We start from the raw sequence: 15,516 nt of genomic DNA, 5'->3' as shown, positions 1-15,516 counted from the left end.
GTTTGACCACACCAAAAGCTGGACAAACTGCTGGATCAGAGGCTTACAAGTGGATATGAAGTAAGTTTAATATGATAAACCAGCTAACTGATGCAGCTAGTTAATATTTACAGAATAATCTTATGATAAAGTGTCATCAGGGTTTGCACTATATTGGAAACAAAAAAAAAAAACAACAACATTGTTCTTGCAATAAACTACAATATGAAAAAAAATTCCATGACATAGCTTTATTGGAAAATAATTAATTACTCAAGATTTAGTGGGGTGATTTTGTTTTGAAATGTGCATGCACAAGGGAAATTAATAAATATTAAAAAATTAAAAAAAGCTAAATTATTCACTGAGCCCAGAAACACTGACATCCTGCTGCATGTTGCTTTATTTAAAGGCAGTAACTGTGAAGTTGCTGATATAGTACCGATCTCTTTACTAAGTACTTTAGTACATAAATGTGTACTATTGCTAGTTAATTACAGACTGAAAAGATCTGAGTAAAAGTCATGTTTTATATAATCATGAGATTATTGTACATTTAAAATTAATTTATTTGAAAATTACTAACTGCACTTTCAATATTACAAATGTGCAATTAAAAATATATTTAAATAAATGACATATAATTTGAGCAAATTTCTATTGAAATGTCTATTCTAGTTTACTATTAAAGCTTGTCGGTTATACTTAATTTTGATAAAGTCCACTTTAGACATTCAACTAATTCTCATTAATTTGCAACTACATGTCTACTAACTCTCAGAGCAGACTGTTAGGTTAGGTTTAGGGTTAGTAGAAGAAGTTGACATATACTTGCAAAGTTTAGAAGAGTGTAAGAAGATATTAAGCAGATAGCCTACTAATACTCTAATGACTAGTTGACGTGCAGTTTCAAAGTTACTTACTGTTAGCAGAATGTCTGAAGCGGACTATCAAAATAAAGTGTTACCAGCTTGTCAGTACACTTGGTAGTACACTTAACCAAATTTTAGATAACATAAGTATAACATAAATTACGTGACATTACATATAAAGATGTATTTAAGTACTGCTTAAACAAAAAAAATAAATAAATAAAATAATAATAATAAATAAAAATAGAAAATAATAATAATAATAAAACAAATACTCTATAAACATACACTTTGTTTATGTCTGTGTGTTGCTCAGCAACCACTTTGTTGCAACCACAACCGTTTCTGAGGAACTACATTGTTTGGCAGAAGAATAAAGCAATAAGCCCCAAGAAGCTGTGGTTTACAGTGAGTTTATAACAGCTAAGGGGCGTTGTTAGGCACGATGTGAAGTGCCCCAAACCCCCTTAGCTGTTATAAATACACTGTAAACCATGGTTTCACTTGGCTTGTTGCTTTTATAAAACGATTATTCCATATACGTGGTAAGGTTTCACAGAATAAAACAGAACAAATAAAGTGCAATGATATAAATAAAAACAGTATTCTTCCACCTTCCTTCTCAGAACTAGAGTTGTGGTTGCAACAAAGTGGCTGCCAAGCAACACACAGCAGAAGGAAGCATGAAGTGTTACCAGCTTGTCAGTACACTTGGTAGTACACTTAACCAAATTTTAGATAACATAAGTATAACATAAATTACGTGACATTACATATAAAGATGTATTTAAGTACTGCTTAAACAAAAAAAAAAAAATAAATAAAATAATAATAATAAATAAAAATAGAAAATAATAATAATAATAAAACAAATACTCTATAAACATACACTTTGTTTATGTCTGTGTGTTGCTCAGCAACCACTTTGTTGCAACCACAACCGTTTCTGAGGAACTACATTGTTTGGCAGAAGAATAAAGCAATAAGCCCCAAGAAGCTGTGGTTTACAGTGAGTTTATAACAGCTAAGGGGCGTTGTTAGGCACGATGTGAAGTGCCCCAAACCCCCTTAGCTGTTATAAATACACTGTAAACCATGGTTTCACTTGGCTTGTTGCTTTTATAAAACGATTATTCCATATACGTGGTAAGGTTTCACAGAATAAAACAGAACAAATAAAGTGCAATGATATAAATAAAAACAGTATTCTTCCACCTTCCTTCTCAGAACTAGAGTTGTGGTTGCAACAAAGTGGCTGCCAAGCAACACACAGACATAAACAAAGGTGTATGTTTGTAGAGTAATTTACAACAGCTTCAGACACGGCTTAACCAATCAGAATCAAGAATCGGAACTATCTGTTTTACGATAATGTTTTTATTAATATCATTACACTTTATTTGCCCTGTTTTATTTTGTGAAACCTTACTATGTATATAAAATAACCGTTTTATAAAGCAATAAGCCCAGTGAAGCCGTTGTTTACAGTGAATTTATAACAGCTAAGGGGGTAGGGCCTGCTTAACAATGCTGTTATAGCTGTTATAAAGCTGTTATAAATTAGCTGCAAACCAGCTTTGTGGCGCTAATTGCTTTATGTTCACAAGACTGGTATTGTCAGAGTTTCGTAGGAGAGAATCTGAAGCACAAATAAAAGCATAAATGGCACTTTTAATTTATTAATTACACACAGAAAAAAAATGGTGCTTCAGCGGTTCTTCAGCGGTTTTTTGGTGTGATTGTGGTGCTATATAGCACCGTTAGTGTATAAAGAACCGGTCAAGCCCCTGTCTGGTTCTTCAGCGGTTCTTCAGTGGTTCTTTGGGGTCGTTAAGGTGCTATATAGCACCACTGCCATACAAAGAACCTGTTAAGCCTCTGAATAAGGATCTCTAACTCTCTCTTAAACTCTTCAGTTGGGGAAAGGATTAAAAACAACATTAACATACAGTGTATTTCCTGAAGATCTTTTTGCCTCTAAGGCCCCCATAAGGAAATATTTCCCACATAAGACCTTTTGACCTTAGAAAAGCATAAAAGTGATTCAAGACATTTTGCCATTGTAGTAAATATATTTACTACTATTGTAGTAATACAAGCCCCTATGATTGTTTCTATTGAGCACCATTTTTGTTGAAGTAATAAAATGCTATACACAGCAAAATCCCCAGTGTTAATTTAACACTCTGAGTGTGGACACATATAAACACTGAAGCAGTGTTAAAGTTAACACTGAAGCAGTGTTGAAGTTAACGAGATAATTAGGTGATTAACGAAGTGATGATTGAACATTATTGAAGACACCTGATGTTAATAAGCAGAATCACCAAAGGAGAAAACCAAAATTTTTAAGCAACCATTATAGTGGTCAGTGTTTGCATTAGTTGGGCTCTTGACCCTTAAATGATCAATATTAGATCTTGTTTGGCTGCAATTACTGAGTTATAACAGCCAAAGAGCAGAAGTCAATAAGATGGCGTTGACTGTGCTTGACTTAATCATCATATAGTGACTTGAATATTTGACATAGAATTTTCTTACCGATTACAAAAAAAACTGTGAACAAAAGATCAATCAGTTTTGCCATAATCAGACAGATGATGAAAAAAAGCTTATCTTAATTTAGACACACAGACATGAAGAATCAGTGTGAGAATCACAACAACGGTGACCATCAAAAAGTGTGTTGTAGCCAATCAGAACTCATCCATGACTCCCATCATGCATTGCGGCATGAATAAATTATGAGAGTTCAGAGTTGATCTGTTTATCTGAATATGCCGTTTGTCACCATTGTTGAGATTCATGGGCTGGTTCTTGATGTCTATGTGTGCCTAGGTAAAATGCTTTTTTTTTTAACAGGCTGTAAGAAAAAACTTTCCAAAATGTATAGGAAGTGCTGGATCTTCTGTAGATTGTCAAGGCTATTACAATAAGCAAAAAAAAAAAAAAAAACACCTAACTTAGAGATTAGACTCTAGGTGATTTACGCCAAAAATGAATATGTTAAAACATAATCACCTGGAGACTTGCGATTTTGGCTTGTCTGGCTGTTTTAACTCAAATACAGCAGCCAAACAAAATCTAGTATTAAAGATTAAAGGGTCAAGAGCCCAACTAATGCAAACATTGACCACTATAATGGTTGCTTAAAAATTTTGGTTTTCTCCTTTGGTGATTCCGCTTATTAACATCAGGTGTCTTCAATAATGATCAATCATCACTTTGTTAATCACCTAATTATCTCATTAACTGTGTATGGTACATCTGATGGTTCTACATAGAACCATTTGACAAAGATGCCATATAGCACCTTTTAAAATAGGTGCTATATAGCACTAAAAGTGGTTCCCCTATGATTACGAGCCAAAGAACCACTTTTAGTGCTATATAGCACCATTTGTTTTTAGAGTGTACATCAGCCAAAAAAAAAGGCTAGCAGAACTTATAACATTAAATCATGTCACAGTATTTTCTGATACCATCAAAGCTAATAAGGTCCATTTTCCAGTTTAGATATGGACTGCATCAATACTACACAGACGGAAGCAAACAACAGCACGGATGTCAGCAGCGTGTTCACACATTTGGTTCTGCCTGTGCTCTACAGCATCATCTGCGCTTGTGCCTTCATTCTCAACGGACTCGCTGCTTGGATCTTCTTTAGCATTCCCAGCTCCTCAGCCCTATTAGTTTACCTAAAAAACATGGTGGTGGCAGACGTTCTGATGTTGTTTACCTACCCGTGGCGTGTGGTGGGTGACCTTGGTTATGGCGGCTTGCAGTTGAAGCTGATAGTTTGCCGCTACACAGCTGTGCTTTTCTACCTCTGCATGTACACAGGAATAACCTTCATGAGCCTCATCAGCTTGGAACGCTACTTCAAAATCGTGTGCAGCACCTCTGGCGTGTCTTCTTTTCTGCAGCGTGTTTCGGTAGCGAAGGCTCTTGCGCTGCTAACATGGGGCGTCATGATGTTCTTCATGCTGCCGAATGCCATATTAACCAACCAGCCCATGCCTGAGGATTTCTCCTGCATGGCCCTGAAAAGTGACCTGGGTCGGCGCTGGCATGAAATTTCAGCCCACTTTAACGTTGGAATTTTCTGGGTGGTGTTTCTGCTGATGGTGTTTTGTTACACCTCTATCGCCTGTCACGTGTATCACTCCTACAAACGCGTGCAGCGGGACAGCAGCAAGGCCAGAAGGCGGTCAAATCGAAGCATCTTTAGCTTGCTGGCCGTGTTTGTCTTGTGCTTTGTTCCCTACCACGTTTGTCGTGTGCCCTACACGTTCAGCCAAAGGTGCAAGGATGATTTTAGCATCCACAATCACTTCATTCTCTTTCAGGCCAAAGAAGCTACGCTCTTCCTGTCTGCCCTTAATGTGTGTCTGGATCCTGTCATCTACTTTTTCATGTGCAGGACATTCAGAGAGTCACTTTTGCAGAAGTTGTCTTTTGTAAACCACAAATACAGGAGGCCTTCAAATAGGCACTGGGTTGAGTTTCAGAAATCTGTAAAGATTGAACAACCAAGTAAAACGATTATTAGCCATTTGTAAGATGGGAAAGATATTTAAATGTGAAACCACATACCTAGCTGTGGTTTCCTTGCATGTGAAAGTGCAGCACGAAGAGATGAAATGGAAGAAGGTCACAACAAATTGGTGTTTTTTTCAGAAAAAAAAAACAAAAAAAAAACTCTAAGGCAACCATAGCTCTCAAAACTATTTACTGAAGAAAAGTCAGTGCTAAACTGGAGAGTTCACCTATAAACAGAAGTTCTGACATAATTCTCTCACCCTCATCTCATTTGAGATGTTTTACACTTATAAATAAAATAAATGTTGCTGCTGTTTTCACAGCGATGCCATTGAAGAAGCATATTTTTTTCCCTGATGAACCTTTCCATGAACAGCTATAAAAAGAAGCCATTTTTCTTATTGTAAAGAACATTTAAAAACCTTTTCCAGTACAAATAACTGTTTGTGTAATATACACATTGTGAGGATGTTAAAGGTTTCATCACAAAACCACATATTTTTGTGTATTTCCTTGTATGGAATAGTGACACTTTGAAGACTATTTAAGAGATTATTTTCTGTACATTAAAAGTGAATGATAAATGAGGGTGTTAATCTCCAAAATGATAAAGAAGCTACATTAAATGAAATCCATATGACTATATAACAGTGAACATGAGTTCATCCATCAAATCATCTTTAATCGACAGCAACTTTTAAATTTGGGTGGAGAGCGGAGCATTTGAGCCATGCACAGAACACAAAACTGACGGAGTGGAGCACTTGAAAATAAAAATAGAAATATAATTACTACATTCTAAATAAAGCAAAGAGCTCTTATTTAACACATGTTTATTTTAGTGTTTAAGTTATTGATGCATAACCTATTTCAGTTTCTTTTAATTTTGTTGCAACTTTATCGGGGAACATGGCAACTAAATTCACTTAATAAGCCCTATTTATTTTGCCTGCATTACTGTCACAGCGTTGTGTGCGGGGAATGACGAGGAGGAGCGAGGAGGTCCAATGCATAGAGTTTATTAAATATAATCCACAGGGAAACAGGAACGGACAGGAAACAGCAGGGAACCAGCAAACACAACGTAACTCGAAGGAGAAGCATACAAAAACTGACTGAATGACTTTTAAGAACCGACGATCAAACAAAGGACACAACCAAACTTAAATACAAGGAAACAACCAATCGGGGGAGACAGGTACAATCAAACAGCGATGAAATAAATGAGAAACGGAACAGGAAGACCAAATAAGGGCAACACAGGGGGAAAACACACCAAAACAGTCCAAACGGTCTGACAATTACATTGATTTGCCACAAATTAAAATAACTTCAGAAACAGTGGAATAAAATCTGTGTATCATTCGCCCATTCGTTTTTTTGATTTAATACTGAAAGAAGAAACATGAGAAAATAACTCCTGTATTGTCTTTTCATTTTTTCCAGAAAAATGAAAAACAAGAATTCAGCTTGATTTTTCGTTTTTCGTTCAGTGGTGAAAATATTAATAAACAGCCTGAATATTTGATTTCTACACGTGGGCAGAACGAAATGCCCCTTTCTGCTGATTGGTCAGCCGAAGATCAAACCATGCCCCCCCTCAGCTGTTCCGCAGTTTAGCGCAGAATAATAGTCCTCCACTGCTGCAGTTGAACGGATAATTAACACGTTTATTGCAACTACATTTAATATTTTAATAATACTCATCAAACAACCACACTAACGATGGCTCGACACAACCAGTACCGGGGCAGAGCCTAGACAGGGTTTTCTTCTATGTAGACATAAATTTACTTATGCTTTGCACTAGTTGGCAGGGTTTGATGGCTGTCATTTTGATGGCAGCCTACCCTGGTCGCCCAGTAAGTTAAAAATAAATAAATAAACAAAGATATAAATAATTAGATTAGTTGTACATTAAATATTTTTAAACACTAATACAAAAAGGAAAGAATAGGCAATGACTTTGGTGTAGGCCTAGCGTTCACACAAGAACTGCCATTCTGACTATCTGACAACCAGAGGACAACAGAGATATTAAAATGCATACTCTTCTTAGGTTTATAAGGCCTTGTGTTTTATTAAAACACAAAGCGTTGCTGTGGTTGGGGGGGAGGTGAGCGGGAAGCAGAGGTATGGGCTCCTGCGGGAGCGGACACTACTGCGGCAGTGTAGAAATACAGAGAAAGCTTGTGCTAAAGTGGACGCTGCTGCGGCAGTGTGGAAGTAGAGAAGAGGCTCCTGCGGGAGCGGACACTGCTGCGGCAGTAAGGAAGTAGAGAAAAGGCTCCTGAGGGAGTGACACTACTGCGGCAGTGTGGAAATACAGGGAAGGCTCCTGTGGGAGCAGACACTACTGTGGCAGTGTAGAAATACAGAGAAAGCTTGTGCTGGTGTGGACACTGCTGAGGCAGTGGGGAAATGGAAAGAAAGGCTCCTGTGAGAGCGGACACTACTGCGGCAGTGTGGAAATACAGGGAAGACAGAGAAAACAGAAAAGACTCTTGCGGAAACAGATGCTGCTGCAGCAGTGTGGGAATGCAGAACAGGCTCCTGCGGGAGCGGACACTGCTGCGGCAGTGTGGAAATACAAGGAAGGCACCTGCGGGAGCGGGCACTGCTGCGGCAGTGTAGGAGTATAGAAAAGGCTCCTGCGGGAGCAGACACTGCAGCGGCAGTGGGAAGGAATAGAGAAAAAAGGCAGGTACTGCTGCGGCAGTGGGGAAATCTGGAAAAGGCTCCTGCGGGAGCGAGGTGCTGCTGGGGTGGTGTTCAAGGTGATGGCTATGGTGGGTCTGAAGATCGAGTGAATGGTGATAGACTGGCATTAAAAAGGTTGGCTGATGAGAATTCAGTGAATTTCTTTGATATGGAAGCGGTCTGACTGCATGTAGGTCTTGAAGGCCTCTGGCTTCTGAACACTTCTGGCAATATCTGAGTCCTGATGCTTCTGGCTATGGGGGGTGGTGGTTCCGAGGCAGGAGCATTTGAAGGGATGGGTAGGGAATGGCAGAGGATAGAGAGAACAAAGGGTGAGTATGCGAGGGGGAGGAGGAAAGATAGCTGCCGGAACCATTTGTGGAGGCATGCTCACGCTTAGGGCAGCTCCAGGAGTGATAGCTGAAGGAGAGAGCGGGGCTGTATAGCTGTGGGCCGTGGGCAGGGGAGGGGGGAAAGACGGGGCTGTGGGTATGTCTGTGCCACTAGCGGAGGCATGTTCACGCTAGGGGTAGACGGTGGGGCTGTGGGCCATGGGTAGGTTGGGAGTGGGGTAAGGAAAAAACTGTGGATTGGTCTGCGCCACTAGCAGAGGACTCGCGCTAGCGTCTGCTATGGGAGCTGGAGGTCAGCTTGCTTCAGCTGTTGTAGGTCATGGGGAAGAGAGTGGAGTCTGTGATATCCTGAAGAGCCTATGTAGTCTGCTTTGCTAGCGGAGGCAACCTTGACTAACAGGCAACTGAAAAAGAAAAAGGAAGTAACAGGAGGAAAGACATGCGAGGGCCTGTGTTGCAAGTGGAAGCAGCTTTGCGTTTGCTTCAGCTGCTGTAGCTGTAGGCTGTGGGGTTTGTGACATTCAGGAAAAAGAAGAGAGGTTAGGGGTAGTAGACGGAAATTGTGAAATGTGAGGGCCTGCGTTGCTAGCGAAGGCAGCTTCGTGCTTGGTTCCGCTGCTGTGGCTGTAGCCCACAGGAAAGGGGGGTGGTTGTGACTTTTGGCGGGACATGCTAAAACGTCCGGGTAGCCTGCAGTGTTGCCAGATTTAGTGATTTCTCAGACTACCCTAGCAACATGTTTTTCAAAGCAACTAGCAACAAATGCAGCTATTTTAACAACCTTTAAAAGTTATAAATGGTAAAAGGTTTATTATTATTATTATTATTATTATTAATATTTTATTATTATTTTATTAATATTTTTTTTCTTTTTTTTTAAAGATGAATTTTTTTGATGGTTAGTTATGTGCTGTTGGTCCACTGTGATCAACGGTGAAAGTCTTTTGGCCACTGTTGATCTCCTCCAAGAAACTAATAATTAATCTTATCGCTCTTGTCTATTCATTTTCCTAAATGCAATATGTAAATTAAATGCGGGTAAAATGCTGGTGAAAAAGACGGAAAGTTTGAGTAATTTCAGTGCGTATTCCAGGCACTTTATGATTTGGTTACATAATGACATTAACATCCAGTGCTGTCACGAGATCGTTTAACATCCATGCTGTCATTAAACACTATTAACATTTAGTTCACCTTACTTCATGGCAAATCCTTAAATGAATGGTATTCAGAAAACAGACAAGAATAAAAAAATATAAGTAGCCATGCAAAATAAAAAATATGCTAGCCTATTTAAATATATTGCCATTCTAAACAAAATATTATATTTATTCCAAAACACTGAAACTTGCACAGACGCTAATTGCATCTCTCATTCAGTCCAAAGTTTCCATAGCCTGTTTGTGATTTACCTGCTAAAATATTTTTGTAAAGAAGGCTTCTTCAGTTGGGTCCCAATAGGCAAGTAAAATAACAGTCAGCAACTTTACAAATGATGATACCTTTAACCTACAGGCAATTGTAGATGTGTACAGGCAACACATTTCATTTAATTAAGCATAATAACTTTTTATTTTGATAATGAACAGTGCACTGATATGTTGTGTGAGTGTGTGAGGCCCCAGCACCATTACTTGAATTTCTTTCCTCAGCAGCAGAAACAACTTAATACTCTGTCATTTACAGTCATACAGATAAGAGCAGGACATCATTCGAAATGGAAAAGAAAAACAAAACGTATTTTTATTTATGTAAAATAAAAATGAAAAATATAATGCATCCCATTGAAAAATATAAAAAACAATAGAATGCTCTGCTTTCGTATCTTTGAACATCTTTCTGGCATATGCTACAACCATTGCTGACGTGTCTACTTTTAACAGCCTACATTAAGATTATTTTACGTTAAATGCATTATATAAGTTTGGAATAAAGCATGTTTCATGATAAAAAAACGTGACTTACAGTCCACAAAATATACAGCACACAGAAGAAAGCCCTGTCGAGGCTCTGTCCCGGTAGGCTACAGGTTGTGTCGAGCCATCGTTAGTGTGGTTGTATGATGAAAAAAATATTAAATGTAGTTGCAATAAACATGTTAATTATCCGTTCAACTGCAGCAACGGAAGACTATTATTCTGCGCAAAAATGCGGGAGAGATGACCAATTAGCAGGTTTGATCTTTGGCTGACCAATCAGCAGAAAGGGGCGTTTCGTTCCGCCCACATGTAGAAATCGAATATTCAAGCTGTTTATTCATTTTTCCACCACTGAACTCATTTAGAGTCTTGTAAAAGCCCATTCAAAATGTATAGGAAATATACAATCTTTTGCCGTGGAAACACAAGCAGTTGTTATCAACAGTGTTGGGGAAAGTTACTTTTAAAAGTAATGCATTACAATATTGAGTTACTCCCTAAAAAAGTAACTAATGGACTACTTGCACAACTACTTCCGCGTTCTACTTGTTAGGGCTCGGGAGTTTCCGGTTCAGTGCACCTACATACAGACAGTTTCTCATGAAGACGCAGATTATTACTACATTTTAGGGCTGGCATTTCTTAAAAAAAAAAAACAATTAATCATATTCTCTGCGTTAAAATGAATCATATTCAACCTGCTGAAAGGTTACTATAAATATATTTCCCTTCGGTATGTGCATTCTGAATAATAAATAAATACATTTCCCCACTAATCTGCCGCATTCTCATGGACAGCATTTTTCTTTTACTAATCATAATTCATACCTGATGAATTTGTTGTTATATGGTTTAACTTCAATTGCAATTTTTGGTTTTATTTGTAGTAAAACCATGGCTAATTTGTTTGTGTGCCTTGGCGCTCTTATTCCGAGCCCATACTGCTTATTCCATTGTTTAAAATGGCTGAATGAATGTGCGGTAACTGCCTTATTTAACGATGTTAAACTTTAAAATAATTTTTAACAGTAACACGCTGACAGTGCGACGATTGAATGCTCCTATTTTGGCATTAGACTACATACAGTGAAATGATGACAGAATATGAAACAGAATAGTGACTAACATATTTAATACAGATAAATAAAGGTTCATTATGATCTTATTCATCAGATTTCACAAACTGCAGCGTCGCGATTAGGTCACTATAGAGCACTGACACCCTGTGGTGAACAATCACGTATGATTACCAGTCACTGCTTTCTCAGATCGGTTTATGTTGCATTAAAACTTCAAGTTCCGTTGAGTTTGGAAAATTCTATACGCCTTAATTATCAGAATATGTTTTCTCCCGTCTCCGAAAATTTGCGAATTGGAAATCATCCTGCGAAATCTCATTTTAATAGACGTTTAAGTCAACTACATGATTACAGCGCATTGAAAATGTACATAACCGGAAATAACTGAGCCCTACGATCTCAAAACAGAAGTACGTCACGAGGCTCAGTGCAAGTACTCCATTGCGTTACTTAGTTACTTTTTATGTAAAGTAATGTGTTACTTTTTAAATCTGGGCAGGGCTTGCCTTTTTGTTTTTAATATAAAAAGTTCTATTTTTGGCAAATGTAAAAGCCTTTTCACACCAAAAGCCTCAGGGTTTGAGAAAAGTAAATTCACGTCTGTACAGTAGACCGCAGCAGAAAAAAATGTTAACTTTTCAGCAATAAAAAAAAGAAAACAAATATTAGATTATCTTGAGTAATTTTTGCTTATTAGTATGGTTGAATTGGATCATCAAAGGTTGGCAGCAAAGACATCGGTTAATACAATGGGATTAAATGCATAAAGGATGTTTGTATTATTTAACATATTTAATTATTGCAGGTTTGCGTCATATTCTGAGTTGAATTTCACTGTTTTTATTTATTTTGAGGAATACTGAATCTGTTTTTTGTGAGTGAGATGAATAAATGCATGTTCACAGTTATTCTAGAACTAACATCTTACACCCGATTTCTCTTAACATGGAGACAGGAGGGCTTTTAATCAATAAATGGGGGGAAAAGTAACTGGCGTTACTTATTTGAAAAAAAAATATTTTCTTGTCAAAAAAAAAAAGTAATGGGTTACTTTACTAGTTGCTTGGAAAAAGTAATAATATTACGTAACTTGCGTTACTTGTAATGCATTACCCCCAACACTGGTTATCAATAAAGGAAATATAACTCCCTGTTTTAACGATCTAAGTGCACGGTCTAAAGTGCATGCCCCTGGTGCACTTTGGGTGTGTCTAAATCCACTTTTGCTATTTTAAAGGATGGGAAAAAAACGGTCAGTGTGCCCAGCACATGCAGGGTTGTCCCTATTATCTTAATGAGTCATGGGTGTGTTTTGGGCGTAATGTGCATTAAACCAGTCAGAGTCTCATCTCCCCTTCCTATTAAGAGCCAGTTGTGCACACGCCATGGTGAATTCGCAACCCATTCTGCAGAATGGTCAAGTGCCTTCCGCGTCATATTTGAGATGTCAAAGGTCGCCCTAGGCGTCACTTTATCGCCGCACAAAGAACTCCATTGCTTTCAATTGTTTGCCTTATGTGTCAGATCGAAACGCAGAAGGCAATAGCCTATACGTCATCGCCATTTTATAAAATTATGGTATGAAAAAAAAAAAAAAAAAATCAGATCGATTTATTTTTATAGCTACGTTTTTATACAAAAATGTACATTTTTATTTATATTATATAAATATATTATATTTATATTATTATTATATTATTATATTTTATTATTATATTATTATATAATTTATATTATTTTATTTATTTAATCAATACGTTTTTTAAAAATACTTTTTGTACCTCCAGCAATTCTCAACCTTTTAAAACATACAATTTTATGGTGTGGTTTTGCGTTTTATAATGCATTATAATATTTAAAATAGAATGATCTGCACTGTGTATTACTGTAAAATTGAAATAGGCTATTAAAATAAACACATTTGTATTTTTGTATTGGAAATGATATTCTATTTGTATATAAATATATGTTTACTGTTTTGTATTTGATCGCAGAGACATCAATAAATTTATTAGCAGTTCATTCTTGATGATTTCTGAAGCATATTATCATGTGTTTTATTATGTTGGCCAAACAAAACATATCATAAATTCATTTCACAAAACCAATATATGCTGATTTCTAATAATACATTTCCAAATATTGTATCATTATAAATAGTTTGTAGTAAAAAAAAAAAAAAATGTTTTCTTTGGCCTTGCATCTCGCGGGAAAACGTGTAGCATTGCCAACTCCTCCGTTGCCTAGGTAGGTTATGGTACAGTAATTTACGTAATCTAGATAAATACTACAAAACAATGTATAAAACTATATATGTCTGTGTTACCATTGGGCATCATTTTCATACTTTTGTCTGGGTTGTTCTATAGTTTAAAAATAAAAGCCATACCCAAAACCAACCAGACCACTGCTAATTGAACCTAAAGTGCAGACCATTAAGTTAAGTACAAGTGTTAGCATATTAGCTAATAACTCATAAATTGGCGTTTATCAAACTTATGACATGGGATTTGTGAAGTAATTAACGTTTTTGTGTTGTTGTTGTTGTATATTTATATATATATATATATATATATATTATATATTTATACACACTAAAATAAGTTCAAAAATAACTCTTGAACGATTCATTATTATTATTGTTGGTATTTGTTACGAATCTGACCGGTGACCTTCGGTCTGCTCACCACCGGATGTCGCCCTCTCAAATTCATATTACATTGACTGTTACACCACACCCCGGACTACGTTCCTCATCAGCCATTGCACTTATCACCTGCGTCCAATCAGAGACCCTATTTAAGCCCCAGAAATCCTTTCACTAGTTGCTGAGTACTGAACTGTTGTTAGCATTCATACAAAGCGTTGTCCTAGTTATCCTGTGTCTAGTTTCTTCTTGTTTTGCCTTGCTTTCCTAGTTTTGTCTCCCAGTCTCCTAGCCTAGTTATATCGTTTAGTCTGTCTCGCCTGTCTTTTCGGATTACCCCTTTTGCCTTGCCCCCCTTCAGATTACGTTCACCGCTGATCGACCCTTTCCTGCTTTGCGGACTACTCTGTGTCTTGCTCTAACATACCTGAATGCCGTCGCCTGACCCTGCCTGTTTGACCATGTCTTTGTCGATGTCCCTAAATAAAGCTCTGCAGATGGATCTGCCTGTTTCATGTTTCATTCATCACCACGTAACAGTATTATTGGTATATATAATTATTAGAATGATTTCTGAAGGATAATGATGCTGCAAATTCATAGAAATAAATTACATATTCAAATCGAAAAAAAAATATATATATTTTAAATATAAATATATATATATGTATATATATTTCAACATTTGACAGTTTTTGCATCAAATAAATGCAGGCTTGGTGAGCAGAAGAGACTTCTTAAAAAAAAAAAAAAAAAAAAAAAATCTTACTGTTCAAAAACTTTTGACTGGGAGTGTACATGTAATTTTTATTTTTATTTTTTTGTCTTTCAGAGAAAAATGACAAAACCAAACGAGAAGCCCTGTCCCCACTGCCAGGCACTCAACTACTAACCTTACCCCCTTACAGCGCCCCTGTCTGGAGTCCAGCTGTTTCTGTGAATTGCAGCAATCTCTCTTCTGTAGCTTTCATCAGTCTGTAAAAATATACCACAGATTTCTTGTCAAATCTATTTGTACACTCAACTGCACAGTTGTTTCCAATTATAGATGTGCTTTGTGTGTTTTACACGGCATTTACACATAAAACCAGTGTTGCCACTCAGTGGGCGTAACTGCAGTCACTTCATGACGTCACGAGCATACCCTCTATTAGTGTATCTATTTTCTTCTGTTCATAGTTTGTTGTACTGACATGAAAGAGGTAAATACAAAAATTATGCAGATAATTATTATTCACCTGGTATTATAGGTGAAGTGAGTACGTAAGTCACATTTGCCCATTCCGGTATTCTCATATTTGTGATTCATAAATATTGAGTTAATATATAATATAATTGTCAATAATTAAATGGTGAAGTTTTCTTATTTTAAAAAAGTTATTCTTAACTCAACTAAAAATAGAGTCACTTTTTTATGCAGATGAT

The 15,516-nt window shown here is 37.0% G+C and overlaps 1 pseudogene; it reads left to right on the top strand.

The window, feature by feature from the left end:
* On the top strand, nucleotides 1-5,999 carry LOC127177214 (P2Y purinoceptor 14-like; annotated as a pseudogene).
* Nucleotides 6,000-15,516: the final 9,517 nt, after the last annotated feature.

Source organism: Labeo rohita, chromosome 15 (genome assembly GCF_022985175.1).
Source record: "Labeo rohita strain BAU-BD-2019 chromosome 15, IGBB_LRoh.1.0, whole genome shotgun sequence".
NCBI lineage: Eukaryota > Metazoa > Chordata > Actinopteri > Cypriniformes > Cyprinidae > Labeo > Labeo rohita.
The sequence above is the reverse complement of the archived record's forward strand: the minus strand, read 5'-3'. Positions and strand labels throughout refer to the sequence as shown.